The following is an 18866-nucleotide window of genomic DNA, read 5'->3' on the forward strand; positions in this document are numbered from 1 at the left end:
ACAGTAACAGAGTTGTTTCAGTGACAAGTTGTTTGCCATTATGTAGAAAAGGTTTATTGTATCTCTGTTGATACCAGTGGAACAGGCACTAGGCTGGCCCCTAATTTCAGTGACCATTAACCAGCTGGGTGTGGTAAGGGGTGAGGCAGTAATTAGTGGTTTTCTGACATATTGTTCCAGTGATCTCTGAGTTAGTGAACTGCTCGATTAAGTTAAAGCTTGATAATATTTCATTAAGATGGTCTGAATTATCTACTCAAGCAACCAGAGACGAAAGCTTCCAAACCAAGCTTTGTTCCCTGAGATGTCCATCCCCACTGCATTTGTTCCCATGAATGACAAAAACTTCCAAGAGTTTGGCAAAACAGACCCGAGGAAACATCCCTATGAAATGCTGACTGCTCCCTTCAAAAGGCACATGTTACACTAGTGCTGTCAGCCATGCACATACAGATCTTAAATACCTTTCACTGATACAAAATGCTTCATGAAAGTCCAAACTTTGGACTTTGAGTCAGAGGTTGAACCAAACATGATCCAAAGGAAATAAGTCTTTTCCTAAAAATAAAACCCGTATATGACCTGGACTTGTTCTGTACTATATACAGCATCACACATTAGGGGCTCATAAAGCATAACTTGTAAGTTGAGAGCCGAGTTGTTACTCTACTCCTGTTTCTATAGATGACCTGGGTTTTCTAGGAAAAATACACTTTAAACACCATATCCAGTTTCTGTAAAAGTTTTTTCTCGAGCCATTTTCCTTTGAGAATGCTAATCTAAATGCCTTTTTACCGCTAAATGTCCTTTACTTCACAGTAAAGGATTTATGGGAAAGCTGCAGTGAGTGGCAGGAGGTATATCACAGGGAACAAAACATGGCTTACAGGATAGAGTGGAAGCATTAAGACTGTAAAGAAGAACATTCCTGAGGTTCTTGCTGGAGCACAATTCCATGTTAAACTGACTGGGAATAAAAATAATATAACTCTTAAATGTCAAAATATTTTTTTAACTTTTTTTTTCCTTTAATTAGCATTTTCTAAAACCTTCCACTTTTATAGAAAAGATGCTATTCCCTATTCAGGATGAATATAAAAATCAAAATATTAGGAAATTATGAAAAATGGGCATTCAGGCTTCTTTTTTTTTTTTTTTTATTAACTCTACTTATTTCATTGTACTTCGTGTGTTTGAGCCTCTGAATAGTTGTGTTTTCATGTAAATTCCAATGCAGCAATCCTTTATTGATCTTTAAGTAGACAGGATTTTGTTACATCTGAATTAGGATTTAATATGATGAAGAATCAACCTGGACTAGGCTGTATAAACTCAAATGCTTAACTTTAACGTTTATACAGAAATCAGTGAAAGCCTGCTCTGTACCCAGGATATGACTGAGGTGGAGATTCCAAGTACCTTTTTTTTCTGAGAAAAATTCTCCAATCCTAGTAAAGTCTCATCCAAATTAAACAAATGGGTTATTTTTATGCCTTCAACTGTGGGGTTTTATCCTTGTAATCAGTTTCATTTAATTGCATCTCAGTGAAAACTATATATTCCTGCAGTCAGGCTCACTGTAATAATGTAGAACTTACTGAATCTGGACTGACAGATCATGCTAGACTGTGGATGTCACAGGGGAAGTGCCCCCACAGGTACAGTGGGCCCTCTAGGCTTTAATCTGAATTCAGATGTCTCACTCAACACCTGCATGTCAAAGGACAGAACCCAAATTTATCTTTAATTATTTCTTATCCCTCCCCATCCCCCGTTAAATAGTAATTATAATAGAAATTGGTGATGTTAATGCAAAGAGACTCCAGGCTATCAACATGGCAAAACATCAGAACAAAAATAGCAAACCAGCATCCATCCCATCACTTTCCTGAGTTCATCTGCAAACCTCTGCAGCTTAATGTTGTCTGATCATCACAAGGGCTTGTCATGACTCAGCAAGACCTGTTTCCCATCTGACATAAATCAGCAGAGGCCCAGAGAAGTCAGATGAGGAAGGCTTTCCCTGATGGCTCTTTCCAGAATTGATGATAAGAGCTTACTCTTGTCATTCAGTATTGGTTTCTGAAGGGCTGAGGAGGAACCAGCAGGCCTTTGTAACTGTCCCTTCCAGCAGTAGCTGGGAATCCTACTGAAAAATGAAATTTTGTGTGGTAAGAAGGGGAGCAGAAATACACAACTTCAGGTTGAATTTTGCAATGTGCTCCAGTCAAAACTAAGGGGAACAAAATTGTGAAAATATGGAAATATTTTGCTTTGACATTTTAATGACTTTTCATTGGAAAAGTAAAAAAAAAAAACTATTTCAATGTAATCAGAAATAAATACATTAGTTGGCTTTAAAATCACATTTCTCATTTTGCAATTAACCTAAGGGGAAAATTGAACATTCAAATTGATTCAAAATATTCCTATTTGTTAGTCTGCTTGTTTTATAAGAGATAAAAATCCAATTAATTTCTATCCAGACAATATTTTTTTTTTTGTCATTTTCTTTCTTACATTTAGAAATTGATTCATAAAAAAGTCTTTATTTGTCCAAATATGCTGACAACACTGAAGTTACTGGAAATATCATCTGTTATTTGTCATGGTTTGGCCCCAGCTGGCAACTCTGCCCCACACTGCCACTCACTTGCTCCCCACTGGTGAGATGAGGGAGAGGATCAGAAGTGTAAAAGTGAGAAAAGTCATGAGTTGAGATAAAGACAGTTTGATAGGTAAAACAAAAATATCAACATTGTTTTCAGCACAAATCCAAAGCACAGCCCCATACTGGCTACTATGAAGAAAATTAACTCTATCCCAGCCAAAACCAGCACAGTAAGAAAACAGCTTTGCAGCATAAACCAAACAGTGAAAAAGGAGCAATGTTTATACTGGAGCTCTCTAAATCAAGCTCAGAGGATTTTATTATGGCTGCCTCCCAGCTCGGAGGATCCAGGAAGATGATTAAACACAAGAGATTTGCTCCTCACAATTCAACAGTGAAACTGCAAGAAAAAACCCCAGCGCTTCTGCCTGCATTACTCCAGAGCTGTGTACAGAGCCTAAACAGTAGCTCTTCTAAGCTACCAAAGAAATTCTGGGTAAAAGGGGGATATAAATCTCCTGCTACTTAGTGTTCTCCATCAATGCAAGTCCTATCCATCAAGCGTGCACCCTGTGCTTCTGCAAGCCAGAGGTCTCCATGCCATGGGTGAAAGTTTGATTCTAAAAAAAGACCCAAGCCCTCATTTCAAGATTTTGAATCCATGTTCTTTCTGCTGTAGTGCACAGCTAGAATGAATAGCTCTTTATTTATTTTATTCTTTAGGAATGAAATGTTCTGTTTCAGACCCTGGAATACATGTATATAAGGCAATGACCATCTAGCTATAAAATGGGCTAATGCTAACATATTAACAAGCTGCTAAAAATGATCACTTAATTCCAGATCTCTGATTTACACCTGAATGACCCTGAAAGCTATAGTACAGAAAAAGGAAATGTTTATATGCTCAGCATTAAAACCAATTTGACAGACTGCAGAAGCAGAGTAGTAGTATGGGCAATGGCCTGCTGTTGAAAAGGAACCTTTTTTCCCCCCTACATGCCATGTTTATGTCTTCTGGTGCTGCAGCTGAGGTGGCTTAAACTACAGAATAGCATACGTATTTAACAATGAAGCACAGGTGTCTGTATTTTCTCTAGCTTCTATTGCTGCTGCTGCTACTAATCACTTGAGCATCTGTGAGGACTGCAGATGTGCCCAGAAAATTTTATGACCATGAAGAGGTAGTGTAAACTTAATGCACCGTTTTAATAACTAATATCATTAGTAAGATATTAGAAGCATTAGGCAGTGAAAGCAAGTATGCCTGTTCTACAAAACTATAAATTTTCTTTAAAAGACTGACAGACACTAAGCAAAAAGCTGATGTTTCTCGAAGTCCATGGGACAGCTTTCTCCACTTACACTCCTTGGATTAATAATTTGTAATGTGAATTAATGAAATGTGAAAAAAAATCAGGATAAAGAGATGTGTGTTGAGCAAAAGAAGAGGAAAAACATTCCTAGAAGCCAGTGCATTCTGCAAGTGGAAGGAAGAGGCATGTGAGACTGAGTTTTAGGTTTTGAACACTATCAACAAAAAGTGATGTGTATTTTGGATCCACTACCTTACACAGTGAGAGTTTAATCATGTCTGGCACCACCTGTTAGTTTGAAATTACTTTAATGAATGTTCATTTTCTCCTCTTGAGGTGATCCGATTTGAGAGCTAACAAAGCCTGGCTCCTTATGGATTTGCATGTCACCTGCCGCCAGTCTGCTGTCATAGCACTAGGCTCTGTCAAGCACAAAGTTTTGTTTCCCTTCAAGTTTTCTGGAGCATCTACCTTCTGCCAAGCATCCAGAGAATCCTCCTCAGAGCCCCTGGGCTGGAAAGGACCCTGGAGACCAGCTGGTCCCAGCTTCTGTTGAAAGCTCGTGCTTATCCAGGACCTCATCAGGACAAGCCTGGAGTGTTCCTTCTCCAGACATTTGCACAGTGATAACCCCAGCAATCTCTCATATCCCTTTTGGTACTTCACCAGCCCCTCCACACATTAACCACCCACACCACCATGATCCGCTGCCAGATGGGAGGCAGCATGAGGCTGGCAAGATGCATCTTCACTGGGTTAATGTGCCAATGGAGCTGTCAGCAGCCCACTTCCAAGGGGGAAAATGGAAGGGAGGGAAGTGGCCCTTCTCCCTCTCAGCACTGACAAGGTTTCCCTTCTCCATCTGGGTGTTGTCCTACACATGCCATGTGTGGAACCTCACTGTCCTGCGAACTACACCTCTCTCAAAGATGGCTGACGGTGGGCAGCAGGCCCAAAAGCCACCAGGTACTGGCAGGCTCATGATGTGGTGCTCTACACTAACTACCTGTGGCTCCTGTGTCTTTGGGTGCCTCACTGCAGTATACTGACGTGCCCTTTCAGGTGTACTAGGGTGAGAGCCAGAGCAAGCCTGAAGCCTGTGCCTAAGACCCCCCTCAAACTACCCCACTCGAAACCCAGGCTATGCTTGCAGAGCCACATCTAGGCTGTGCCCTAAGGCTGGGAGCCCTGATGAGCAGAGCAGGCGCCTGCAGCTGCTGCAGTGCTTGGCTCAAGGAGGAGAGCTCTCTCTTCCCATTTCTGTACTAACAAAATAAATGTCATTGTTATTAATGATGATTGCTTTTAATGGAGATGTGTAGTGCACAATGATAGAAATGTTCCCATTATGAAGGTCTGAACAAACAGCCACTGCTGACAAATCTCTTTGTCTCCTAATATTTCTTTACTAACTTTCAGACTTCTGATGATGCATATACTGTCTTTGTAAATTCTCCAATACAGTTGCAAGAACCTTTATGAATATTATGTTTGCTTATCAACACCCTATTAGCCACACGGCACAACAGCCTGATGGAGAGAACAGAATTGTTATTGACATCAGATAATTTTATTTTTCCTCCTAAGCTGAGCTAATAAACTGTTTTGTTTAAAGATCCACTAAAAGAACCATCAAGATTAATTCTAGGGATATTCCTCACCTAAAATGAGTGCCTTTGCACATGACCCCTGTAATAAAGAATGAGGCTAGCAGAATTTGCTTTGGTCTGCTTCAAACTGTAAGATCTCATGTTTGATTTATGTATGTATGATGCTTAGTGTCTTAGCTTCAGTTATGGCCTCCCTCCAGGCCGTGCAGCCCTACAAATTTGGGGTCCTGTAGATCAAAGTCTCGCAGTCAGAAGGCTCTTGAGCTTTGCCTTAGTTTACTGCAAGGACTGTGACAAGCACCTACAAGCAGCCGGTCAGACAGTGTCCCTAGGGAAGGACAAACAAGCCACACAGCAAAAAGCCTCCCTCACATCCTCAGCATGGCCTCTATTGAAATGCACACACACGCTGGCTGCTGCTGGGCCACAGACACTAGCTGGCCTGTGTTAGGCATTTCAGACATGAACAGTGACTCAGACTCACAGGACAGGCCACTTCCCCTTTTTGTGGTGATCTAGTGCCCTGTGGTTTGAGCAGGGAATTTCTAGGTCATGTGCTGGACAAATGGCCATTGATCAGGCACGAAACTGTTGTACAGCCCATGCAAAACACACTGGGGGCAGCCGGCTGTGCCAGACTTACCCTTGAACCTTCAGTGCTGAGAGGACACGTGCTTGCATGCACCAAGGGCTTTGGAAGTTCCAAATCCAAGCACCTTACAGTGCCTGCACAGAGCAGTTACATGGGGTCAGCAGGATGTGCTGGCTGTACCATGTTTGATGTGACAATGTGAGCAGGTCTGGGCCAACTTCCATGTTTCTGTGAGAAGTTCAGCGTAGCCCTTCCCACCACGGATCCTGACTCAGCAGAGCACTGAACTCACACTGCAGTTGATGTGCATGTGTCCTGGTGACTGGAGTAGGATTTGAGTTTTAGTTTCTGTCTTTGCTGAACTGGGCTCTGGAGCAAACTCAGTTTCATGTACTGTCTAGCAAATAGTGGTATTAGAAGCACAGTGTGGCTGGCACCACTATAGTTTGGAAAATACGCTGGTTCATGTGATTTTAAAAGCCGTAATTTTGTTTCTTACAATAAGAGGCTCTTCAAAGACATAAGGCAGAAACGAAAAATTAAAAATTAAAGCACCAAAGTATGGACAGATGTAAAGCATGCAATGAATGACTTTTCAGTTCATGGACAGTCTCACTCTTAACTATGTGACTGATCTGAATCATTCACAGAACAATTACGCTGAATGCAGTAAACGAGAATTTCTCCATCTCAACACTGCTATTACGAAGACCTAAAGTTTGAAGATATATGGACTACTATACCCTTTTTAACTCTGGAGGACAACTTTTTTGTTAAAATCAATTTGGTATGTTATGTGATTGTATTGGGTTTCTGTGGCAAGGTTTTGTGGTAGGGGAGCCACAGGGGTGGTTTCTGGGAGAATCTGCCAGAAGCTTCCCCTATGTCTGACAGAGCCAATGCCAGGGGGCTCCAAGATGGACCTGCTGCTGGCCAAGGTTGAGCCCATCAGCAATGGTGGTAGCACCTCTGGGATAACACAGTCAAGGAGTGGGAGATACCAGTAACTGCAGACAGAGAGAGGAGGGAGAATTCAGTGTGCTTCATTTGGACATAGGTTATGAATAAGGTTGAAGCTATTCCAAACAAAAATCTTAGGTTTATGAAATGAAATACTTCAAAATAGCTGTTTGAAACTTTCACATAGTATTTTTTTTTTAATTCTTACTTCACGGGAAACTCTGAAAATTTAACTTTTCCTTCCACTTCATGACAAAATGAAAAGTCAAAGTAGAAGCGTTTCATAGAGGAGAAATTCTATGTATTGACCAAATTCATTGTGAGATCATTAGCTGAACTAATGCTTGACCATGCAGACATATGTATATTCATATTGCTATACATTCCCATGTAATTTTATTCCAGAATTTAAGAATGCATTAAAATAGTCACTAGCTAATGCAGGTGGGAAAGAAATTTTAAACACGTTAAGTAAATCTAGATTTGCATTGTGATACCTCCGTTAAACCTGCACAGAGCACGTACATCTGCAAGGAACTTGCAGTTCATCTCTATGAATTAGGAAAATGAAGATTGATAATAATTTAAATATATTACCTTTTCACTGATGATAATTGGAGCGGAAATGCCAAGCTAATGTGTTTATCTGCTGGTAATGAACGGAATGACAAGCCAGGGATGAGCAATAGCTGGTGCTGCAGACTGCAGTGGCAGGGATGTGGGCTGCTGTCTGACAAGCTATCAGCTGTTCTTGATCCAGGTTAAGTTATTGCTGAATTACTATCTCCCAGCTGCTCATAACGTCTTCCTCTTCAAATCCTCATCTCTACCAGCTCAGCTGAGGTTTCTGAGGTTACAAAGGGAAACAAGTATTTTACATAGCAGAAGGTACACTGAATTTAGGCCACTGTGTAGAAGGAAGCAGGTTACTGACTGATGAGCCAGACAGGCAAGTTAGCAGAAGCTGTGCCCACCAGCAGGTTTTCTTAACAATGTATGCTCTTTCCCTTAAGGCTTGCAGCTGCAGGCATGTAACCCTTCATGTAATTTTTGGTGAGAGCACTCAAATACTTTCTGGAATGAATCCGGAAACATACATGCCAGTAATTTTAGGGTGGCCTATCTTGCAATTTTATTCTTCAATTTCAATAAAATCATCACAGCTTTAAGGGACTATTTTAAATTTTACAGTGTGCAGAAAAGTTAACATGTAAAAGCTTGAAAAATAAAAAGAGAACCTGAACATTTGAGATAGTGAAAAACTTGTTCTCTGAGGCATATTTATTTAAAATAGACAACAGCCACTCTTTCCTGCCCCTCTCCAAGTATACTACTTGTTTCCATATTTCATGAAAAATGCTAACCCATGAAAACTCAAACCCAAACCATTTTGATGCAGGATGGCACCATGTTTCCTGCAGTTACAGTGTGATTACTTTGTAATTCAATTGTCCTCTATAGATAAGATTTTCTGGCTAAGCAGCATTTTTGGGGGAATATGGAGCATATCATGAACTCTGCAATGAGGCCAGAGGGGGTTTATATCTCCCATTATGAGTCAGAGTTGTCAGTAGTCCGCCTTCTGATAATATGCCAAGTAGTAATATGTAAAAAATATTTTGCCAAATTTTTCCATAAAATATTCTTTATTTGCATCAACCAAATTGTCCCAACAATAACAACTCCCCTTTTTTGCTATTGATACTGAGGGCTTACAATACTGGATTCTTCTCTATTGACATGCAATGATGTCAAACATGCCTTATATATGTACAGTCAAATATTTGCAGCAAGTCACATATAAAAAGTTATTGCAGATAAAATTAACTCAGCATTTCACTTGAACACTTTTTTTAACAAGTGTTAAACCACTTCTGAGGTCTTTATTCACTCCTAGTATTAAAACATCAGTATCAGCAGTGCAGCCTCAGGAATGACCCCAGGGAGATAACCAGCTCCAGCCCCTGCTGCAGGCCCCTCAGCCACCTGGCCTCAAGTAAGGGCTGAGTGCCTGGGAGGGATCTTTGAGCACCATGCGAACAACAGGCAAGAGAAGATGCAAGAAATACTGTAATAACACACCTGAGACAAGTCATTTTATAACAGCCGATGGCCAGTGCAGTTATAAGGATGTTGTACTACAGAGGCCACCTTCCCTAGCCATCTTTTATCTAGCTATTCCCTCACCTCAAATTCTGACACCCCATGACTTAATTTACCTTAGGCTATTCTTTCTACAGGCAGACACTAGTACTTGATTCCTTTTGGATGTTCCACCTGAAAGGCCAGACTTACAAAGGTACATCTTCCTCTATTTGAGGCTGAGCTGGTGTATATTTAGATACCTCTCAGTTCTTAGAACAAGATTTTCTAACCCTGCCTCAGGAATTTTCTACTTTTGTTTTTCCATTTTATTCTAATACTCACAGAAGAAAGCGCAGACATAAGAATGGGAGAAATTGTTTTCTTTGTAGTCCTTCACTTTTTTTATCCTCAGCAGAAACAAAACCGATCAGCAATCAGCAAAGTTGTTATTTCAGCCTTACACTCACAGCTAGATAGCAAACTATTTAACCATGATTAAAGAGGCAAAAGTCCCATCAAAACCAATTTGTGTTTTGCCTGCATTATTTGGACTGGTTCTTTATATTATTTCTAGAGCAGCCTATCCAGTGTTGTGCATAGAAAAAAAAAAAGATCTGTACTGATGGTAGCTTACGGGATAAATTACACATCTGTAGTTCCAAAGGAAAACAAATCACAAAGACTTTGTCTCTCTCTGGTAAGACAATGTAATGTGGTACCAGAAAGCACACAATGTTACTTGTTCCTAGAGGAGTTATAACTAGGTGACATTTACAAGCATTCAGCTAATGAATCATGGGCTCTTGAAATAGGAGAGGAGTTTTCTAATGGGAACACTGTAATATTCCATCCAGGACAGATTCTTTCATGCTGTGGAATACTATATCATTATGATATTAGCAAGAAGATTTGTTATTCAAAGCCCAGAGGAGAATATTTTGTAGATCAGAAGAGAAAATATTGTATCATATTCTCAATGTTTATGAGATACCATGACACAAAATACAATTATCTACTTGATAGTTTTCAGGTGGTAGAAGTTTAGATATTAATGACAGCTACCTCATGACAACAAGGTTTTATGAACTAGTTTGTTTCTTTAAAGACATTCCATTCTCAAATGCCACCACACTGACATTAAACAAGGGAAGAAATCAAAGCAGAAGGCAATATGACATTTTGGAAATGGACTCAAAACCAGATGCTAGGTCTAAAAGTCACAAGATTGTAAATGCACTCAACAAACAAAGCCTGACAAAAACAATACTAAGGTTTGCTTCTGCTTCTGGATATAAATGTCAATTATTGCTTCAGACTTACATAAGTTGTTCCACACAATACCACAGACTTCCATTTAAAAGACAAAACCCCCAAAACTTTAGCAATATGTGATCCTATTAAATCACTGTTTAGTTTATCTTGTGATTCAAAACCCTGGCAGCCCAATGACATCATATTAATAAAATACTTTTGAAGGGCATAAATAAGGCATTTACCATTGCACCAGATTTGTTTTTCCTAACAGGACCTAACCTAGCCTAATCTAGAACTGGGGAAAAGGAGAAGATTATGGCACCATAAGGAGGGCACATTCCATACTAACCATTGCTAATGTGAGAAAAAAAAACACCTCAGGACACATATGGAGAGTTGGTCTTAATTTGATCATAAGGGGTTGTCCAGAAGTGGTTGTCTTAAAAGAATTTGAATCTCCTTTTGTGTGTGTGTACTAGCACTAAATGCGTCGTGTTGACTCATTCATATGAATAAAACTGATGGGGGAGGATAAGAAAGCCTGAAAAAATCATGGTCAACCTTACATTTTCTTCAAAATGTACAGCCTAATAATGTCAGCATCTATTTGCTGTAGCTGATTCCATTTTCTCCTTGTGGAGTAAAGTAAATTTTTGCTACACAGATTTTTTACATTTTGGAACAGTGACATTGAGTTCTTAGACTAACATTTTGGCAGAGGCCTTCCTCAGCCTTACCCTGTTGTTAGCACTTACGAAGTCTAACGTCCTTGAATTTAAGAGGATTCAGCCCTCCGTGTCCAGGCAAGCAATGGGCCTGCTGTAAGAAAATCTTATGGCTTCAAATGAAGTCCTGGCTGTTGACTCATTCTTCAGACCTCTTTCTTTGGTATTGCACAGTATCTTTAACTGGGGCATTCCTAAACCTCCAGCACATGTTTTTATGAAGGAGAAGAGATAGCTACAGCCCTAGTAACTTTCCTGCACAGCTGTGACTGGAGGGAATTATGGGCTGAGAGCCCGATCAGTGAAGCAAGGTTTTATTTTTGTCTCTGCAGCTGACCTGGATGTTCAGTTCTGGGTATGTTGTAAGGGTGTGAAAGGGGTAGAATTTCTGAATCTAATCTGTTTTATTACAGATGGTGAAAGTTTTTCTTTTATTCTCAGTCTTTTTTTTTTGAAATTCACTCTTTTTGGAGAACTGGACCAGGACAATGCCGTGCATATCAAGATCTTTCCCCAAATGACTGAACACTTTCAGAATGCCCTTCCCCATTCCAACCAACATGCTGAGAGATTCACTACTGTTGCTCACTGGAGTTTTCCAGCATCATTTGCAAGAACCTGTTCACTATATATATATAGGCTTGGAGGGAGGGAAGGCTTTGTCCTTGGAAAAAGGGAGTGTGCAGGATGACAGGTTTGATCTTTAATTGGAGGGAGAAGCATTTAATTGAAGGAATGTCCTATCTTTTCTTTGCAGAGAATCTTGGTGAAATCAGCCTGCTTGGAAAGAGTGGAAACTAGGAAAATTACCATAAAAGGCTGATTTTACAAAAAGCTTAAAAATACACTGTCACTGTACTTCATTTTAAACATAAACTTCTAAATTCACTGTAATATTGCTCTCCTGGTAACACCCTCTCCCGAGTAGAATTGTTCTCTTCAGGATCACATTGGCAGCTCTGTGTCTTTCCCTGCTATGCCAAAACTGCCTCTAATTTATCTGCTTATGTTACATCTGTCATTTTTATCCTGAAGAACCAACAGTGTACTAGCCATTCTTTGAAATAGCCACAGTAATTGTCTTGCAGCTGCCAGTCACCAAAACATAATCCATAGCTCAGAATTTCTGATGTGGAAATTTGCTCCATCTGAGAATAAGCTCTGACAAACAAAGAACTATCATTCTATATAGCATATAGAAATTCTATGTAATTCTATATAATATATAGAAATTTTGTATGAAAAGATATTATATAAAACATATAAAGTAGACAGAAATATAAGCCTAAATAAGCAAATATGGGTATTTCCTTTTAGCATATCTAGAAATACTAGGGTCCAAGAAACAGAAACTTTCAGGCTCACAAAGTAAAAGGTATGTTTCAAGCCTGAGTTCAATTCCTAAGGTACCTTCTAGCATGTCTTTTATCATCCTAGCATTTCACACCAATATGTACAAGTAACTTTTTCCCATTTTGGATATGAGCAGCACTGCTGGTAACAGCTCTGAAACATAAGTATGGTTGGGAGAGTCAATACAAACCCAATGGTGTAAGAATAAAATGTCAAAGGTTAAACCCCATTAACTTACTTTCATTGTTCTGTTGCTGAGTGTATCCCTTGTATGACTAAAAGCACGTGATTAGAAATTAATTCTTAGACAAACTGCTAGCACCTCTTTCTGAATGAAAAACTGCTTAAAACACTTTTTGCTAGAACTACATGGGTTTTTAGTGGTAGAAAATGAATTCTGGTATAGCTGTGTTTGTGCAGCTGACCCAGGCTGCCTATAGCTCCAGGTCTCTGCCTGCAGGTTCAGGCCACTATCTACCTCAAATGACTTTGAATGAGCCTGTCTACAAAAATTTAAATGTTCCACTACAAGTTCTCTGGTAGCAGATACTCCTGCTTTGGCTGCAGGACAACTTATGTCTTGTGTCTCTGGGGTACAAGATGTACTGGTTTGCATATATAGGTGTCAGAGCTGTCTCTTAAAAGAAGATAGCTCATGTGTGGGGTCCCACAGAGTTGGTAGAGCTGTTCCTTCCTCTAGGAAGCTTTTGTTTTTAAGCAAGCAGCTTTGTGCATGAATTGATTTTTCTTTTATTTTTAGTTGTTTTTTTTTTTTCAGAGAAGCACATACAGGCCTGATAATTTGCCATTTCTTTTATCAGAATTGTACTAACTATGGCAGATATAGAGACTTGTCTCCATTCCCCACTCATATGGTCTCTTATGGTCCCATTAAGCAAAAGCTAAGGGACAACAGGGAAGCATTTCCAAGAGAGTGATTCATAAAGCGGTTCATTAGAAACAAAAAAGTTTTTTGTATCCTGGTGCAAATCACCAGCATGTTTTTAAAGTAAAAAATGTGACAGTGCTTTAAAATTTTATTCTTATAACTGTTTGAGGAGATTAAAACTGAAGTCTACTGTAACCCAAACAACTTAAATGTACTTATGCACACACGTCATGATGAGCTTGATTTGCTTGCCAGTGTACTCCTTTGAATTAGCACGTATGTGCAGAACCCAATCAGATTTTCCTGTATGTCTGATAAATACACTGCTTCCTCATCCATCCTAATGACTAGGAGCAACCATGCCTTCCTGTCAGTAAGCTGTGATAATGACTAAACCTAGGAGTTTTGAGGCACATAGAGTTGATAGCTTACTGGGGGCCCAACCAGCTGTGGTTGCATTCCAGTTAGTCACAACTCTCCTTCTACCCTACCATGATGCTGCCAAAGCTAGAAATAAGCTATGGGGTTGCATAGCAGTCAGTTGTGTGTAAATGATATTTTGACCCTTGCTTCTCCTTGTTGCCATCCATGGCACTCCTAAATTCAATCATCTGTAGTAGTATCACTTGACCTTCAGCTCCTTTCCCCCCTCAGATAAAACACTGAAGTGGCATTTATCACACCACCAATTCATTTTTGTAAGGGAAAAATTAAAAGAAATGAAAAGCACCAGTGGCTGACTGAATTTTGCTAAGTCTTCTGAATCAATCACCTGAGCCACTGCTAGCTGATATTTTACTTTCAAAACACTGTAGCTCTCGAATAGCATCTTTATTTCTAAAACAAATGACATAGTTTGGAATCACTGAAAACAGAAAGGTCACGTGGTACAGCAAGGCTGTCTAATAAGAATGTACCCAAACATATGGAATAAATACCAGTACTAATAGATAAAAACTGCTGAAGTGTAGCTATACAAAGAACTTGTTAGTGCCAAAGTGTTAGAAATCCAACAAAGGAGTTACATCTTTGTTATTTTTGTTTAATGTAGAACTTAATCTCCAGTAAAACCCAATTTTGTGCTATTAACCCCAGGAGATGCAAGGATCCTCCCAAGCACTACTGCTTCCAAGCCAAACTTTACATGAGCTCAGGGAGGTCTTATTGGTGCTGTCATGTCAACAATTGACACAGCTCCTTGCAAATGTGGCCTCAGAGGGCCCAACTCTTCCTTCTTTCCACTACTTAGACACACCTCCACCGGGTTCCCTCTGATTATGCTGTTATAAAACCTAGGCAGCTTAAGGAAGAATTCAGTCCTAAAGTGCTGTCCAGCCTAGCTGCCATCCATAATGAAAGATAGATACAACACCACATGGTGGAAAGTCTTCCCTTCAGACTGGAGACTTTGGACTGGAGGCAACCCCAACCTGAAGAGGCAGTGCGATATCCCAGGTGACTGTATCCTGAATGTGTGTATGGCACAAAAGCATTCTGGGTATCTTATTTACAAGACCACCACTGTCCTTTTAACAATCCCACTCTTTCCTCCTGCCTGAATGACAACTGCAAGGAAATTGAAAAGTAAAGAGAATGTGGTGAGATACAAATAATTATTGTACCAACTCACACTCTGTCCTAGATTATTAACTGTTTCCTCAGAGTTTTAGGTGCAGTAACCCTTCTCCAAGTTAAATAAACCAGTATCCATTGTTTCTGTACTGTCATTTTGCTTCAGAAATGGTCTTTTTATAAATCCATTTGAATTGGAGAAAACTGACCTATACTAAGATAATTTACTATCATTTAGATCTCATTGGAAGAGGCTCCCCTCTAAACAAACATTGCCTATCGTTTTCTCTCCAGATAAAATCAGACTTCTGCCAGTTGACAGCTTAGTCCCTGGGGCAGTAAAACTGGAAGCAGTTTTAATCATAATGGGACTATTCAGAGAACTTTTATTTCAGCTAAGAGGAGCAAAACTTCTACACCAGTGCAGCTGACTATGACATAGTTTCAACTCAGAAATAGCCTCATCATCTGCAGATTTCTCTGTAATTTCTCACAGTCTTTGGCTGAGATTATCACAAGAAATCAGAAGATGCCACCTCTAGTTAACCATTAAGTTTATGGTTTTCATTTTGAGATAGTTGAGAATGCCACAGAACTATTGTTTCAATATTTTGTTTCCTTTCAATCAATGAGGTTCACTAAGAATAGCTGAAATATATCACTGTAACTTATTACAGGTATATTGTGGCATGGGGTTTTTACCTGTGAAAAACTGCTCCAAACATAGCCACCATCTGGCAGTTTTCACTTTTGTCTTAAGAAAAGGGTGTTTTTGTGTGGTCAGTGCTGAATGTCTACTTAAATCCTGGGACATTGATTCAAACCATTAACGGCATTACACTTCAAAGATTGTAATGACATATTGATGTATTCATTAATGCATCCTCCCACGAGACTTGCAGACAAGTTGCCATGCAATAGCACATTATTTTTCTCCACTCAGAGAAAGCATTGATACTTTCAGTGTTGCTAGTTCAGAAGTCTATACCAAACCAAGGGAGTCCAATTTGTCAGGATTAAATATGTATTAACTTGAAGGTATTTATAGCCCAGTACCTGGGTCAGAGCACCAAGAATTTCCATAAAAGTTGTGTGGCACCCACCCAGCACAGCCTTCATGGTGATAACTAGGTAGGTGGGCAATTATGTTGACATTGAGACATCTGACCTGCTGTTGAGGTTGATTTTCCTGCCAAAAAAACCTTTTCATGTTAAAGAAAGATGGAGTATGACAAACCACCATCAACCCCCAAAATTCACATGAGCTTCTTCAGCAGCTTCTTTTATAATCCATGTTCCAGATGTTCGAAAAGATCAAATGTTACTACTATCAAAAAACTTTGCAAAAGAGAATCTGATTACTATGCTACTTCAAGACTTTATGCTGTTTATGGGATTCTTAATGACAGGAGAGGTATATTGTTAGAGAAGAAAGGCTTTTCTTGGAAAGTTATAAACATAAAGGCATTAAACTCAGTATCAGATTTCTTAATGGGCCTTGGTTGAAAACACAAACCCAGGAGGTGCAAAAAACTTCTCTTGAGGTCTCTGTTGTGTGAAAACAACCTGCTCCCAAAGCTGTGCAGTGTAAATTGCATATGTAGCTTTGTGGGCAGATCTCAGCTGTTTATTTTTACACACAGCTAAATACGAAGACTCAGACATTAGTAAATCTACTTGCAAATGCATTTCAGAAAAGTTTGCAATTTTTTTCCCTCTATATCTCCATGCAGAATGAATTTCTAGACACAAATGCCTGTCAGTGAAGAACTGCGACTGTGAGAATTTTAAGCTAGAAAGTGCTTAAATAACTCACATTTACTAGAAAGTGATAGCAAACAGATTGCACCTTCTACAACCTTACGAACAAATGTGGTTTATTTCACATACTGGTACCAGCTTACAGGAGTTTGTCTGCACACCTCAGCAAATGCCTTGGCATTTGATACAGGCTTTGCTTCAGGTGAGAGGAAAGACCTGAATTACATTGCCAAGAATCAATTTACAGTTCGCTCTTCTGTTGAGTTCAGTGACAGTGTCATGTACAAAACAATACTGGACCAGACACAGACATTTATTTTCCATTTATGAGTAATTAGAATGAAGTTTCATTCATTCTGGATTTAAGCCAGTAGAAAATAGCCTCTCCAGTTGTTCACCCATTGAATCTTCACCGACATTCTGGCTTGCAGGTCAACGGTACTAAGCCAAATTGTGCGATTATGGCTTGCCCGATTACCTTAAATAGCAGTTCATGAGAATGACAATGGTTGTCAGGTAGGTAGAAGGGGGAATTTGGGACTGTGAGCAAGTGTATGCACTAAAGCATTAGAGAAGCAGCAGATTCTTCCTTAAGTGACTGAGTGACCCGAGGAGTCTCAGCTGAAGTAAGAGAAAATAAATCCAAGCCACAGGAATTCATTTTCCTCTGTCAAAAGAAGCAGTTAAAATAAAAAGCCCCACTTCTGTCATAGAAGCCCAGTCCCTGCACAAAGTCAGCGATGAAAGCATTGCAACACCCTTTGTAATTAATACGTTACAGCAGGTTGCTCTCAGCTGGAGAGTATACTCCCCTGTGGTGAGAATAAGCAGCACAGCAAATTTCACCTGTCCCGCAGAAGGTATTTCCAATAAAAGGCAGTTGTGAAAGCCAGCAACTGTCTATGTGGATTCTGCCCAACAATTTATATAATTGCCTGGTGACCAGATGGAATTATTTTGCTTCGCTTCTCTGAGTCACAGAGCCAATCCCTACCATCTTCTGGAGCTCACTTGGTTAGACAATTATGTCCTGACCCTGTAATCAAGCCTATGAAGGAAATAAAAAGGGCCTGTCCTCAGGATCATGGAAGATCAAGGCTGTAGAATAAGGGTGGGGCAAACCTGAGAGTGCTTATTATAGGAAGAGCTGGCAATGATGCCTCATATTAAGGTAATCTTATGCTTTGTCTTACATACCTAACATGGAAATGATGTCTTACAGCTTCCTTTTATGTGCTCTTATTTTTAGAGTAAGAAAAGGTAAGACTCTCCTAAGATGCTAAATATCCAAACTTCCAACAGGCACATTTTACTTGCTCCTCACCGAACTTGGGTTAAGGCCTAAGAGATTTAGAGATTATTTTGTTTAAGGCCAGGCTGGATGGGGCTTTGAGCAACCTGGTCTAATGGAACGCGTCCCTGCCCATAGCAGGGGGGTTAGAACTAGATCATCTCTCTCAAACAGAAACCTACACAGATGGCAAGGAAATGTCTCTGGAAACTTGGTGCAGACAAGCAAGATTTTCAACAGGAAGTTAAAGAATACTATTTATTGTGAATTAACAAATTAATCTTCAGAGTCTCTAACTTTGCGGGGAAAAGGTGGGAAGTTTACACTAGTATCTTCCGTATTACTCGCAGCATGACAAAACACACTATACCCCCGCAAAATATTCATGCCTATCAGGAATACAGACCCTTGCAGCTGTAATACCCTGAGTAACTCCTGTCAAGCTACAGGCTTTTAACCAGCTGGCTTCCATAGTCTGAAAAATGGAACCTGCAAAGGCAGGCCCAACACCTTACACCTCTGCCCTCTCGGAGCAAGTTCAATTTTTTGGGGAAAAACCAACATTTTGCTCACTTACATAGAAGCCTGCAGGGTCACCATAACCCAAACACATAAAGTGTTATGCAAACACTGGCAATAACACCGCAGTCCCCATGGGGCCCTAGGTGAGCCGAGGGCGTTGCTCGCACAACAGGCAGCCATCGTGCCCCCGCCCGGGACACACCGGGTAACCCTGCTAACATGACACCGCCTGAGCAGGTCAGAGCGGGAGCCACCTTCCCCTGGGACCACCCCCGCCGCCTCACACCAACAGCCGCCAACAGACGCGCACGAACCCACCCCAATC

The 18866-nt window shown here is 40.1% G+C and overlaps 1 long non-coding RNA gene across 2 annotated transcripts; it reads right to left on the reverse strand.

Annotated features, from left to right (window-relative positions):
• Positions 1-1154: 1154 nt before the first annotated feature.
• On the reverse strand, positions 1155-18805 carry LOC133225813 (uncharacterized). 2 transcript variants are annotated; one of them, XR_009729290.1, is made up of 3 exons: positions 18744-18805; positions 7687-7936; positions 1155-2146 (listed from the first exon to the last, which is right to left on the reverse strand). It is a non-coding gene; the product is annotated as an uncharacterized LOC133225813 (long non-coding RNA). The 2 variants fall into 2 exon arrangements; XR_009729291.1 differs by lacking the exon at positions 18744-18805 and adding an exon at positions 17926-18306.
• Positions 18806-18866: the final 61 nt, after the last annotated feature.

This window comes from Neopsephotus bourkii, unplaced genomic scaffold (genome assembly GCF_033783945.1).
Source record: "Neopsephotus bourkii isolate Nb327-2 ecotype Australia unplaced genomic scaffold, CSIRO-AGI_Nbou_v1 NB_1767, whole genome shotgun sequence".
Taxonomy (NCBI): domain Eukaryota; kingdom Metazoa; phylum Chordata; class Aves; order Psittaciformes; family Psittacidae; genus Neopsephotus; species Neopsephotus bourkii.